This window comes from Oryx dammah, unplaced genomic scaffold, assembly GCF_014754425.2.
Source record: "Oryx dammah isolate SB20612 unplaced genomic scaffold, SCBI_Odam_1.1 HiC_scaffold_28, whole genome shotgun sequence".
In the NCBI taxonomy this organism is placed as follows: Eukaryota; Metazoa; Chordata; class Mammalia; order Artiodactyla; family Bovidae; genus Oryx; species Oryx dammah.
This window is the reverse complement of record NW_024070212.1, coordinates 3,138,011-3,153,628: the sequence shown is the minus strand read 5'-3', so window position 1 is coordinate 3,153,628 and position 15,618 is coordinate 3,138,011.

The window sequence follows — 15,618 nt, the reverse complement described above, 5'->3', positions numbered from 1 at the left end:
AAGAGTGAATGTCGACATTCTAGGAATCAGTGAACTAACAGACTGGAATGGGTGAATTTAACTCAGATGATCATATCTACTACTGCGGGCAAGAATCCCTTAGAAGAAATGGAGTAGCCATCATAGTCAACAAAAGAGTCTGAAATGCAGTACTTGGATGCAGTCTCAAAAACGACAGAAGGATCTCTGTTCACTTCCAAGGCAAACCATTCAGTATCAGAGTAATCCAAGTCTATGCCCCAACCAGTAACCTGGAAGAAGTTGAATTTGAATGGTTCCATAAAGATCTACAAGACTGTCTAGAACTAACACCCCCAAAAGATGTCCTTTTTATTATAGGGGACTGGAATGCAAAAGTAGGAAGTCAAGAAACACCTGGAGTAACAGGCAAATTTGGCCTTGGAGTACACAATGAAGCAGGGTAAAGGCTAATAGGGTTTTGCCAAGAAAACGCAATGGTCATAGCAAACACCCTCTTCCAATAACACAAAAGAAGACTCTACACATGGACATCACCAGATGGTCAACACCAAAATCAGATTAATTATATTCTTTGTAGCCAAAGATGGAGAAGCTCTATACAGTCAGCAAAAACAAGACCAAGGGCTGACTGTGGCTCAGATCATGAACTCCTTATTGCCAAATTCAGACTTAAGTTGAAGAAAGTGGGGGAAACCACTAGACCATTCAGGTATGACCTAAATCAAATCCTTTATGATTATACAGTGGAAGTGAGAAATAGATTTAAGGGACTAGATCTAATAGAAAGAGTGCCTGATGAACTGTGGACGGAGGTTCATGACATTGTACAGGAGACAGGGATCAAGACCATGCCCAAGAAAAAGAAATACAAAAATGCAAAATGACTGTCTGGGGAGGCCTTACAAATAGCTGTGAAAAGAAGAGAAGCAAAAAGCAAAGGAGAAAAGGAAAGATACACCCATTTGAATGCAGAGTTCCAAAGAACAGCAAGGAGAGAAGAAAGCCTTCCTCAGCAATCAATGAAAGAAATGGAGAACAATAAAATAGGAAAAGTCTAGAGATCTCGTCAAGAAAATTAGAGCTACCAAGGCATTTCATGCAAAGATGGGCTCAATAAAGGACAGAAATGGTATGGACCTAAGAGAAGCAGAAGATATACAGAAAAGGCGGCAAAAATACACAGAAGAACTATACAAAAAAGATCTTCACAACCCAGATAATCACGATGGTGTGATCACTCACACTCACCTAGAGCCAGACATCCTGGTATGTGAAGTCAAGCGCCTTAGGAAGCATCACTATGAGCAAAGATAGTGGAAGAAATCCAGCCGAGCTATTTCAAATCCTAAAAGATGATGCTGTGAAAGTGCTGCACTCAATATGCCAGCAAATTTGGAAAACTCAGCAGTGGCCACAGGACTGGAAAAGGTCAGTTTTCACTCCAGTTCCAAAGAAAGGCAATGCCAAAGAATGCTCAAACTACCGCACAATTGCACTCATCTCACATGCTAGTAAAGTAATGCTCAAAATTCTCCAAGCCAGGCTTCAGCAATACGTGAACCATGAACTCCCTGACGTTCAAGCTGGTTTTAGAAAAGGCAGAGGAACCAGAGATCAAATTGCCAACATCTGCTGGATCATGGAAAAAGCAAGAGAATTCCAGAAAGACATCTATTTCTGCTTTGTTGACTGTGCCAAAGCCTTTGACTGTGTGGATCACAATCAACTGTGGACAATTCTGAAAGAGATGGGAATACCAGACCACCTGACCTGCCTCTTGAGAAACCTATAGGCAGGTCAGGAAGCAACAGTTAGAACTGGACATGGAACACCAAACTGGTTCCAAATAGGAAAAGGAGTATGTCAAGGCTGTATATTGTGACCCTGCTTATTTAACTTATATGCAGAGTACATCATGAGAAACACTGGGTTGTAAGAAGAACAAGCTGGAATCAAGATTGCCAGGAGAAATATCAATAACCTCAGGTATGTAGATGACACCACCCTTATGGCAGAAAGCAAAGAACTAAAGAGCCTCTTGATGAAAGTGAAAGAGGAGAGTGAAAAAGTTGGCTTAAAGCTCAAGATTCAGAAAACTAAGATCATGGCATCCAGTCCCACCACTTCATGGCAAATAGAAGGGGAAACAGTGTCAGACTTTATTTTGGGGGGCTCCAAAATCACTGCAGATGGTGATTGCAGCCATGAAATTAAAAGACGCTTACTCCTTGGAAGAAAAGTTATGACCAACCTAGATAGCATATTGAAAAGCAGAGACATTACTTTGTCAACAAAGGCCTGTCTAGTCAAGGCTATGGTTTTTCCAGTGGTCATGTATGGATGTGAGAGTTGGACTATGAAGAAGGCTGAGCACCAAAGAATTAATGCTTTTGAACTGTGGTGTTGGAGAAGACTCTTGAGAGTCCCTTGGACTGCAAGGAGATCCAACCAGCCCATCCTAAAGGAGATCAGTCCTAGGAGTTCATTGGAAGGACTGATGCTGAAGCTGAAACTCCAATACTTGGGCCACCTGATGCGAAGAGCTGACTCATTGGAAAAGACCCTGATGCTGGGAAAGATTGAAGGCAGGAGAAGGGGACGACAGAGGATGAGATGGTTGGATGGCATCACCGACTCAATGGACGTGGGTTTGGGTAAACTCTGGCAGTTTGTGATGGACAGAGGCCTGGTGTGCTGCAGTTCATGGGGTCGCAAAGAGTCAGACACGACAACTGAAGCGAATTGAACTGAACTGAACTGAGCTTGCTTTCTATGATCCAGTGGATATTGGCAATTTGATCTGTGGTTCCTCTGCCTTTTCTAAATCCAGCTTAAACATCTGGAAGTTCTTGGTTCATGTATTGTTGTAGCCTCACTTGGAGAATTTTGAGCAATACTTCGCTAGCCTGTGAGATGAGTACAATTATGGGGTAGTTTGATCATTCTTTGGCATTGCTTTTCTTTGGGATCGGAATGAAAACTGACCTTTTCCAGTCCTGTGTCCATTACTGAGTTTTCCAGATGTGCTGGCATATTGAATGCAGCACTTTCACAGCATCATCTTTTAGGGTTTGAAATAGCTCAACTGGAATTCCATCACCTCCACTAGCTTTGTTCATAGTGATGCTGCCTAAGGCCCACTTGACTTGACACTCCAGGATGTCTGGCTGTCTTGATTATTGTAGCTTTATAGTATTGTCTGAAGGCTGAAAGGATTATGCCTCCAGCTTTGTTCTTTTTTCCTCACGATTGCTTCAGCAATTCAGGGTCTTTTGTGGTTCCATATAAATTTTAGGATTATATGTTCTATTTCTGTGAAAAATATCATGGGTAATTTGATCAGGCTCACATTAAATCTGTAGATTGCTTTGGGCACAACGGCCTAATGTTTTAACAATATCAATTCTTCCAATCCAAGAGCATGGGATATCTTTCTATTTCTTTTAATCATTTTCAGTCTCATTTATCAATGTTTTATAGTTCTCAGTGTATAAATCTTTCACCTTCTTGGTCAGGTGTATTTCCAAGTATTTTAATGTGATTTTAAGAGGGATGTTTTTTTAAAAAAACAAAACAAAACTTTCCCTTTCTGTTATTTCACTGTTGGTGTAAAGAAATGCAATTCATTTCTGTATGTTAATCTTCTGTCCTGCTACCTTGCTGAATTCATCTATCAGTTCTAGAATTTTTCATGTGGAATCTTTAGGATTTTATATATATATTATCATACTATTTGCAAATAATGACAAATTTACCTCTTCCCTTCCAATTTGGATACCTTTTGTTTTTTGATGGCTGTGGCTCGGATTTCCAGTACTGTTGTAAATAGAATGGTGAGAATAGGCATCCTTCCCTTGTTCCAGATTTTAGCAGGAAGGCTTTCAGCTTTTCATTAGAGTATCATGTTAGCTGTTTGTCATAAATGCCTTTTATTATGTTGAGATATATTCCCTGTATACCCACTTTGGTAAGAGTTTTTATCATAAATGTATGCTGAATTTTATCAAATGCTTTTTTTGCATCCTTTGAAACAGTATGTAGTTTTTGTTTTTTGTTGATGTGGTGTATCAAACATGGACTGATTTGCACATGTTGAGCCATCCTTGGGACCCTGGGATTAATGCAGCTAGATCACAGTGTGTGATCCTTTTTATGTACTATTGGATATGGCTTGCTAATATTTTGTTGAGAATTTTGTGCATCTATGTTCATCAAAGATATTGGCCTCTAATTTTCTTTTTTGATGGTGTCTTTGTTTGGTTTTGGTATCAGGGTGATGATGGCTTCATAGAATGACTCCGGGAGTTTTCCCTCCTCTTCAGTCTTTTGGAAGAGTTTAAAAAGGATTGGTATAAGTTCTTTTTTGCCTGGTAGAATTTCCCATGCCACCATGTCCTGCCTGCAATCTGCCGCACACAGTGGGGTATCACTCCAGGACCTTGCTTCAAACATGTAAGATCCTTGTAGCCATTAAGACACTGAGGTCTCTGTCGCTGACTCCCGGCTCTTTCTTCAGTCTCAAGGATGGATAGGTATAGGGCTTGCAGGCCTGCAACGTACATCCCAACTCCCGTGAGCACAGACATTGGGAAATAAGGATGAATAGTGGAAGTTGAGGGGGAGGGGACAGTCCACTAGCATGTGGGGCCCAAAATTTGCAGGGGTAATCCTGAAAGTTGTGGGGCAATCCTGGGTGTGGCTGTCTTTGATGAATGAGAGCTACCAAAAGACTATGGAGAGTAATGGCCCCTAATGGCTTGGCTATTGTATCCAACTGAACCTTTTGTAACTGGTTTGGCTTTTACCTTGGGTATGTGCATGAGTCCCCAGTACCTGAGTCTAAGTCTTGTTGTCTCTCCCTGGTTTTGACCCTTGTTGGAGGTCCTAGTAACTTGAATGATGATTCATGTTCCTCTGAAACTGATGCATATGAATGTGAGTGATATGTTTTACTATTACTGTTATTTGTTTTAATTGAATTGGCTATTTAGAAACTGGGAAAAGAAAAAAAAACAAAAAACAAAAAACCCTGAAGATGCCCAAGATGAGACTCTTGACATTCTAAAACTGGTTTTGGCATGTCTGTGTCTCCAAATGGTATGGCCAAGATTGGTTTCGGGATGAGCTCTGTTTAACTGGCTTAAAAGAAATTAAGCACTTAAATAAATTTTCAGAAGTATAAGAGAAACTGGCTAGAATGAATTTCAATTTCAGGTTCACATGACGTAGGAAATGTTCAGTACTGAATCGATATCTGGTATTGAAGCTACTTAAGCTTGTTGGTTTGATTAATACAGATATGTCTTTAGAGTCATCAATGATAAATGTGATACTTCTACTTCTGTTGTATACCTAGGTTTACTAGAGATCAAATAAGACCTTATTATGTCTGTTGCAAATCTGTCTGCAAGGAAAACAATATGATGAAACTTTGAGGAAATGTACATGAGATAAGAGCTTTTGGGTAAACTCCCTAGGAATAATTATGTTTTATGAATGCTTGTCTAAAACAATCTCTCCAGATTTTGACAATTTAAGATAAATGAAGAGAATTCATTGACTATCTGGGTCATTTCAAATAGGATAAAATATTGGAACATTAATTGCTAGCCGAGTCTAAGTTTACCTACCTTTGCCTGATTAAGAGAGGAAGACTAAAGCATAAGTTTTCCAATCAGGAAATGCTGGAATGAAAAACAGTTGACAATTACTTGCTCCTTGGTTTTTGCCAGAGACTAAGGTTTTTGTCATCAAAAAAGCAAGAGAGTTCCAGAAAAACATCTATGTCTGCTTTATTGACTATGCCAAAGCCTTTGACTGTGTGGATCACAATCAACTGTGGAAAATTCTGAAAGAGATGGGAATACCAGACCACCTAACCTGCCTCTTGAGAAACCTATATGCAGGTCAGGAAGCAACAGTTAGAACTGGACATGGAACACCAGATTGGTTCCAAATAGGAAAAGGAGTACGTCAAGGCTGTATATTGTGACCCTGCTTATTTAACTTCTATGCAGAGTACATTATGAGAAACGCTGGACTGGAAGAAACACAAGCTGGAATCAAGATTGCTGGGAGAAATATCAATAACCTCAGATATGCAGATGACACCACCCTTATGGCAGAAAGTGAAGAGAAACTAAAAAGCCTCTTGATGAAAGTGAAAGAGGAGAGTGAAAAAGTTGGCTTAAAGCTCTACATTCAGAAAACGAAGATCATGGCATCTGGTCCCATCACTTCATGGCAAATAGATGGGGAAACAGTGGAAACAGTGTCAGACTTTATTTGGGGGGCTCCAAAATCACTGCAGATGGTGACTGCACCCACGAAATTAAAAGACGCTTACTCCTTGGAAGGAAAGTTATGACCAACCTAGATAGCATATTGAAAAGCAGAGACATTACTTTGTCAACAAAGGCCTGTCTAGTCAAGGCTATGGTTTTTCCTGTGGTCATGTATGGATGCAAGAGTTGGACTGTGAAGAAAGCTGAGCGCCGAAGAACTGATGCTTTTGGACTGTGGTGTTGGAGAAGACTCTTGAGAGTCTCTTGGACTGCAAGGAGATCCAAACAGTCCATTCTAAAGGAGATCAGCCCTGGGTGTTCTTTGGAAGGAATGATGCTAAAGCTGAAACTCCAGTACTTTGGCCACCTCATGCGAAGAGTTGACTCATTGGAAAAGACTCTGATGCTGGGAGGGATTGGGGGCAGGAGGAGAAGGAGACGACAGAGGATGAGATGGCTGGATGGCATCACCGACTTGATGGACGTTAGTCTGAGTGAACTCCAGGAGATGGTGATGGATAGGGAGGCCTGGTGTGCTGCGATTCATGGGGTCACAAAGTGTCGGACACGACTGAGCGACTGAACTGAACTGAAGGTTTTTAAAGCACAAGATTATAATCAGTCATAATTCTAGTTATTGTAACTGAGTTCCTGTATTGATTACATTATAATCAAGTTTAACTGGGCCTTTTAAAGTCTTCTGTCATTTACAGGCAGTTATTGTTGTACTCTGATGCTTCTGCAACAAGTACTTCAAGAAGATTCAGAGGAAGGACTTTTTGACAAGTGCAGGTCTCTGTTAAATCTTAGATCATATTGCTGAACTGGGTAAGTAACCAGAGAATCCTAAAGGAAAACCTCATGACTTCATAAAAAGTTGAAAGGATTGGTAGCTAAGTTAACTGGTGAAAATGGTTATAATTTTTGTGGGGTTTTTGGATTTTTTTTTAATCTGGAGTACAATCTGTGTTTTCCAGATATAGAGAAGCCCTTCCTTGAAGTTAATTATGACTTAGCAATTTGGTAAACTATACCTATGGGTAGAACTGAAACATTCTTCTTCTCTGCCTGGTCCCTTTAGAAACTGGAGATTCTTGGGTTCCAAGCAACCTTATCCGGTGAATAGGAAAGACTCTCTCTTGGCATGTTCAAGAATCTCAGTATTTGGGGGCCGTCTGTAAGAGGGGATTCCACTGAGGCAGAGTCTGATGGCCGACCCTGGCTTGACTTTCCTGGCCTCAAAAGGTCTTTTGGGAATTCAGTCTGAGATGCCTGAGGAGTTCCACCACAGCCAGTTTCGAGGAGCCTATGCAGTCAATTGACAAATCTGTCTTGATTTGGCTGTGTTTAGTGGAAATGAGGGTAATTTTGGAGAGAAAAATACTACATTTCAGTGGATATTAAATTCTTGTAGGTCCGTCTAGTCAAGGCTATGGTTTTTCCTGTGGTCATGTATGGATGTGAGAGTTGGACTGTGAAGAAGGCTGAGCGCCGAAGAATTGATGCTTTTGAACTGTGGTGTTGGAGAAGACTCTTGAGAGTCCCTTGGACTGCAAGGAGATCCAACCAGTCCATTCTGAAGGAGATCAGCCCTGGGATTTCTTTGGAAGGAATGATGCTAAAGCTGAAACTCCAGTACTTTGGCCACCTCATGCGAAGAGTTGACTCATTGGAAAAGACTCTGATGCTGGGAGGGATTGGGAGCAGGAGGAGAAGGAGACGACCAAGGATGAGATGGCTGGATGGTATCACTGACTCGATGGACATGAGTCTGAGTGAACTCTGGGAGATGGTGATGGACAGGGAGGCCTGGTGTGCTGCGATTCATGGGTTTGCAAAGAGTCGGACACGACTGAGCGACTGAAATGAACTGAACTGAACTGTTAACTGAAGTCTAGATTTATGAAAGTTATTGTTAGCCACACTTTTGCCCTGATGTTCAGGAGGAAAAGAAAATTCTCTAGTGAAGCTGTCACAGAGTATAGCTACTCAGGATATGTAACACTACTTGCTTTACCTCTATTGCTAAAAGCACATGAACCATATTTGTAACAACTTGGTATAACTGACAAAGTATGTAGCCTCTAAAGTGTTGCCCCATCAACATACCAGAGAGCTTATCAACAGTATCTGATCAGTTTTCGGGCAAGGTAGCAAACTAGGCAAATATAAAGGAGGACTGGGTGGAGGAACATGGTCTGGACACCAGTGCAGGCAGCATTCGCCCTTGCTTTGAAGGACATATACTTTGATTTATCAAAAAACTGCAATCAGAAAGGGAAATGATGGGAAAATCTTCGCATATAGATATATGGAGAAGTCATTCTGACTTATATATGGTTTAATTTAAACTTTACTGACTGGTGGAACCTGCATGGCACAGCTGCTTTGGCCATTGTGGAGGGGAATAGCTTTGAAAGTCCAGACGGAGGAGCTGTGGTTCAGACACCCGAGGTAAAGCTAGTTGGCCATTGGAGATGTGATTTTGGACATGTCGTGTATATTACTGAAAACCTGAGTTTTCTGAACTGCAGCCCAGACCAGGACAGCTGTGGTATCCTCTCAGCATGTGGACATTGCTTGTGTTTTGCTTAACAGTCCTATCTTCCCTGTGCTGTCCCTGTCAGATGTCTTACATCTCATCCCTAGCCTGAACAGAGGAAGTCTGAGAACCTTACTGAGAAATGAATCAGATTGCTAGGGGTATTGCAAAAGGCCACTGTTGTCTTCCTCTGGACTTCTGTGAAAACTTGATCTGGCTCATGAGACCACATGGGGGAGGACTGACCGCGGGGGAGGAGTAATACTCTTACCAGCTCCTGCTCCCACATGCCAATATGCCAGAAGGACCTGTCAGCAAACGTTACCACACAGTACCACTCACATTTTGCCAGGGTGACTGCCAATGAGCCCCTTATCCCAGGCTATGCTGTGTGGGCTGGAATAGGGCTGGACACCCAAGTCCAACTAGGAGCAATAACTGTTTTTCATTTGGGAAGATGTAATGTGTGCACTGCTAACAAAACACTTCTGGCTAGAGCACTGGAATGCTTCCTTCAGAGCCAGGGTCTTCCTGCCCATGTGGGTGGCTCTGGGTTTGTGAATGTTTCCTTCAGAGCCAGGGTCTTCCCTGCCCATGCGGGTGGCTCTGGGTTTGTGAATGCTTCCTTCAGAGCTAAGGTCTTCCCTGCCCCATGCGGGTGGCTCTCGGTTTGTGAATAGCAGGGGTGGCCTTACCTTTCTTGCTGCTCCTATTGGCTTCCTCTCTGCTAACCCAGTGAGTGCTTGGCTCCAAGATCTGTCCCCATTCTGGCAAATGATTGTTCTGGGCACACCAGGTAGCTTACTGTTGATACTCTGGCTGCTGCCATCTATATTTGTGGTATTTGGTTGCAGTGCCCCCCTACATACCTGTCCCAGGATCATGGAAGAGAGGTGGACATAGACTGTGGGTCATGCAGGGGATGTAGGCGTGGAGTGTACGAGCAGGTCCCCAAGATGGCTGTTCTCCTGCTTCCTGTACACCCCCTGCTCGACAAGGGCCTGCACCCTACTCATGGCTGACCTTCCTGTACCCTTGCCCCCACATCAGCTAGTGACTGTTCCAGTCTTTAGATCAGAGTCTCTCGTCCGTGACCACTTATCAAAGCAGCGGTGAGGAGCATGACTCTCTGCTAGTTTCCCTGGTAACAGGTAAGACAACCTAACTTAACCTCAATCCCCCCGTAACTGGTAACCTTGCCTCGGGAGCGAAGATTGCCTCCATGTCCTGCCCCCTTTCTGCTGCACTCAGTGGGAGCTTGCTTTAGACATGTAAGATCCCCCATCCGTTAAACCACTGATGTCAGTCACTGACTCCAGGCTCATTTTTGGTCTCAAGGATGGGCAAGGGCAGGGCTTGTGGGCCCATGGGGTGCAGCCCGACACTTCTAAATGATACTCTAACTGGGTAGAGTATCCTGGGTTGTAGATTTCTCTCTCCCAGGACCCTGAGTCTATCTTCCCACTCCCTTCTGGCTGATAGTCTTATGGCGGTTTTTCTCTCCCAGGACCTTGAGTCTATCTCCCCACTCCCTTCTGGCTGATAGTCTTATGGAGGCTCCCTTGTAACTGCTTTTCTCTTGCTGCCTCTAGAACCCTCACTTTACCTTTTGTCATTTCAATTATGTCTTGGGGGAGGTCTGTTTGGGTTCATCTTGTTTGGGACCCTCTCAGCTTCCTATACTTGGATATGTGCTTCCTTCTTTAGGTTTGGGAAGTTTTCAGCTGATTTCTTTCAGTTACGTGTTTGACCCCCTTTTCTCTTCTCCTTCTGGGATCCCTGTTATGTGTAGATTGGCTCACTTTGTTCTCCCATAGGTCTCAAATATTGGTTTCATTTTTTTAAATTTGTCTGATGTTCTGATAGGGCGAGTTCCATTATTTCATCTTCCAGATCACTTATTCATCCTTCTGCATTATTCAGTTTGCCCTGGCCAGGACCGTCTGTGCAGGTCTCTGTTCCGCCTGCCACAGTGCCGCCGCTGCACTCTCCTCCAAGCCTCTGAAGCTCCCTTTGTGTGCCAGCTGATCCCCCAGCCACTGAAGGCGCTTCCCAGAATGAGGGAACATTTCCTCTCTCACAGCTCCCTCCCAGGGCCACATGTCCCATTCCAATTACATTTTTCTTTTGTCCTACCCAGAGATCTTTTGTACAGCTCTGGTTCTATGAGATGTGCCAGTGTTCAGCGGGTATTCTGTGAGAACTGTTCCACACATTGATTGTTTTAGATGTATTTGTGGGAGGAGGAGACTGCCACTTCCTTCTAGTCCACCATCTTGACCTCTGCCCATCCTTACTGTGTGAGGCTCTGAATAATCAAACAACGGTGGGTGCAGTGCCCAGCTCTGTCCTCCCCATGGCTAAGGGCCAGCTCAGGCTCCAGCACGAGGTGAGGGGGAAAGCATGAGCGCCACCTGCTGGTGAAACTTCATCAAACGTCAGCAACCAGAGTAACCTCGTGTCCGAAGGACCCCACCCACCCAGAGTTGGGCCGGTTCCCCTTTCTCCCCTATGGCATTTGCTTCCAAAGATGCTCTCCTAACTCAATCGAAAACAGCTCTCTCAGTTCCCTCTCTTAAGCCACGCTGTCCAATAGAACTTTCTGATATGATGGAAATATTCATCTCCACTGTCCACTACAGGAACCACGACCCACATGTGCCATGGAATACTTGAAATGTGGTGAGAGCAACTAAACAGCTGAGTTTGCGTTTGGTTTTGTGTTTAAACAGCTACATGTGGCTAGTGATAGCACAGCAGTAGGGCAGTGGCTCGCAACCTTGACTGTCCCCTAAAGTCACCCTGGCAGGAACCTTTTAAGAATACAGACGAGTTAGGCTAAATCCCAAATCAATTAAATTAGAATCTATTTTCAAAGCTTTCTCTGGGTATTTCAGACATGTGGCCGAAGTTGAGAACCACTGCTCCAAAGGCAGTGTTTGGCAAACTATTGCGCGTAAGAATCTCCTGGGGATCTTGTGAAAACAGACTCCTGATTCATAGGCCTGCTGCCCTGGGACCATGCTGTGTACCAGGGCTCTACCCCACCCTTCTAATCCGTTCACCTACACAAACACTGAGTACTTCTTGTGAGCCCAGTGGCATGGCAGTTCTGGCTTTTAGTTTCCATTCTAGCCAGAGAAGATGTAATAAGCATGTAATCTCAAATAGTGATAAATGCTTTGAAGTAAATAAAATAGCATAGTGGGATGAGGGTGTGTGCAGCTACTGTAGATTTAAGGAGATATATGTTTAGTTTTGGGCTTTCAGGAGCTTATAGGGAGACTGCCGGGAGCCAGCGTGAGGAATCCCGCCCGTGACAAGGTCATGAGGAAGGAAGCCTGACAAAATGCAAGGACGTGATCAGGTTTCAGGGGTTCCCCCTGGAATTTCCTGAGCATGTACCCCAAAAAGCAAAAATCTGCCGGCTTTTGTACTCTGCTTTTCCACTCTTCTGACACACTCTGGAAAAAGTCAATTCAGGGCTTTAGTCTTCTGCATTTGAAAGGGATGATTCAGTTAAACCCCTCTGATAGCTCTCTAGCTTGCCTAACAGGTTCCCCAGGACCTCTTACAGCTTGTGAATTGCTTACAGCCCCCCAACCACGAAAGGCACAACGCTTAAAAGCATCTTAAAGATACAGAGCCTTTTCTAAAGAGTTAAAAATCATATTGGTAGAGGGTTTTCACTGTTGACTCAATGACTGCTGCCAGGCCTCCATATTCTTTATCTTTAGGCACCTGGGAGGATGTTAGTCAATGTAAACGGGATATGGAAAATGATATATAGTAGTTTTGATGTTAGCAACACTAGACTTTTGAGTTAATTACTTTTCTTTTGTTATAAATCACTGTACTTCTTTTACTTGTTATAAATTGCTGTATCTTTGCTATGTAAGAATGTAACTTTATTTAGTGCTTTCTGAGAGTGGCACCAGACTTTGGGAAGATCAGCACAAATAAGTCTTCTGGTTGACAAACCCTTATCAGAAAAAAGGCTGTAAAATGTTAATTGGCCCTTTTTGGCCAGAAGATGATGTAAATTACCTAAGACTTGTGTATACAACTAGGTATGCAGAGAGAAAAGCCTGGTTTTGGTAAGAGTCTGGGCTGCTAACACTGCATAATTTTGTATTACCTATTGATCTCTATGTACAATCTAAAAGGTATAAAAGGCCTTTCTAGACAATAGGGGCTGGAGCCAGTTGCTGGACTGGTTTCCCCCGTGTCTCCTCTTTACTCTAATTTCAGGCTGAATTTCCATCTGGGGCGTGGAGGCTCACCACGTCTACTTACTTGTCCTGGCTTCTAAGATCCATAAGAGAGAGAGCCCAGGGCGGGGCACTCTCCGATATTCAAACGGACGCCAGTGGCCTAACGTAGATGGTGCAAGCTCCTTGTCTGGAACTTTATTGGTTTTCCACGTAAACCAAGTTGTTCAGCCTCTTTTCTCCACTTAATTTTCCTACTACACTATTGTTTCTTAATCTAATCTTATATTAATCAATAAATAAGTTTTCCTCGCCAACGCCGTCCCCGCTTCGAATTCCCTGGATCCAGCAGGGCTGGACCCCGGCAGGAGACCATGGGAAATCTGCAGAGACATGCTCTCTGGAGAAGAGGGACAGTGAACGTGAGGCTCCTGAGGCAAGAACAAGTCTGGCAGGGTAACGCACAGGTGAGCAGAGGAAGTGGCAGCAGTGAGATTGCAGGGCACGGTGGTCACGGTAAGGAACCTGGCTTGTGTTCTAACTAAAAGCCAGAGTCGGTCTTAAGCCAAGCATGAGGAATTCTAGTTTACAGTGAGGAGACTGCTCACTGCTGATCTGACTTGATGGTTTCTCACAGCATCTCTTAACTGCTAAGGCTTAGTCTCCTTTTTCCCCTTTGCGGATTTTTTCCCCTCAATACCCTAGAAAGAAAAACATAGGTCTTTAGGTATTAAAAAAAACCAAGGAATTATTTTTACTTCAAATGAGAGCCAAATTCAGAACTAGGCACTTTGGAGAAGCCAGGGTGGAAATTGCCATTGTAAGAAGTAGGCAAGGGCTCGGGGCTGTCCAAACCCCTATCTCTGGAAGCTCCTGGTAGGATGGCTTCCACGCTGCTGTCAGTAAACTGTAACCAACTTTCATTCTGCCAGCTTTTTGCCTTAGGCATCAAGAGACTCTAAGGTAAGAAATAGAGGAGCAGGTGGAAAGAAGGGGCCCAATGGCTACCTTTTATCTGAAAAAGACCTGCCCAAGTGAGCGACTGCTTCTACATGGAATCACTGAAAAGCCAGACCAGAGATCAGCACTCTGAGCTACTGCAAAGGAGTGAGCCAACATGAGTCTTGGTTTTCCTCTTTCCCATTAATACAACTCCAAGACAGTTTCTATCAATAGCTGTTAAATGATGCTTTCCCACAGGAATTTGTCAAAGAAATCCTAAAATGCCTATGAAGGAACATGAGCTGAATACATTTACACGTGGCTTAATCAAGATACAGGGTTAGTTAATAGTTATGACTTCTAAGAAAATCATGGGAAAGAGATGCACCCAAATATTAACAGTAGTTACCTCCAGAGGATCAGATTAGATGGGCGGAAGGAGAAAGAAAGATACCTTCTGCTTAACTTTCAAAAGTGAATCAAAATACTAGTGGAGAAAAAAAGATTCCAGGAGAATTTAACTAGATGACACAACTTCTTCTAAACCAAAGGAAGGCCTGGCCTCTAGGCTAAATCATGTTTCCTTAAATACATTTTATATATGTATTATTGTCCTAAGATGCTTCATTAACAGTTAAGAATCTTTGTTCAGGCCAATTTGTGAAATACAATAGCTGTTAACGTCTGGAACACACTGGACAAGGCCGGGGTGGCAGGTGGAATAATGCTCCCCATCAGGTATGCCCATGTCCTAATTTTTGGGACCTCTGAATATTACTTTATATGGCAAAAGGAGTCTTTACAGATACGACTAAGTTAAGGGTCTTGAGAGATAATTATGGGCCATCTGGTCGGTCCCCAATGCTGTCACAATTGTCCAGAAACAGAGGGAGATCTGCCTACACAGAGGAGGGCAAGGGAAGCAGGGAGAGACTCGATGCCAAGCTGTTGGTGCTAAAGACAGAGGAGGGGCCACGAGCCACAGAATGCACTCTAGAGAAGGAAAAGGCAGGAGGGTTCTCTCCTAGAGCCTACAGAGGGAGCTGGGCCCTGCCAACACCCTGATCTGCCCAGCGAAACCATTCTGGCCTTCTGACTTCCAGAGACATGAAATAATAAAGGTGTTGTTTTAAAGTCCCCACATTTGCGGTGAACTGTCATAGGAAATGAATACACAGAACTAAGGACTAGTCATCGTGGAAGGAGCAGAAAGCACAAGAATGACAAGCCCACATTCCTGGCTTTGAACCCCACTCCTCAACCTATGACTCGACTATAGTCAAGACCTTTCCAATTCTGTTTCTTCATCTAAAAATTAGGGCTAAGAACTTTATGTTTAGTGTATTTGATGAGAAGGGAAGTAGCAGATGGAACAACCTAGCTGCTTTCTCTTCAGAGGGAGTGCTAGAAACTTGTCTTATGCAGGCAGTTCCTACTGCTGGAGTCACACCAGGATCCCCTCAGAAATGGGGTGAGATCCCTGTTGGCCTTGCTCAGGATCCATAACCCTCTGTACAAGTATCCATCAAGAGAGGACCCTGTGTGCAAGTATCCACCGAGAGAAGACCCTGTGTGCAAGTATCCACCAAGAAAAGACCCTGCGTGCAAGTATCCACCGAGAGAGAGGACCCTGCGTGCAGGCATCCACCGAGAGAGA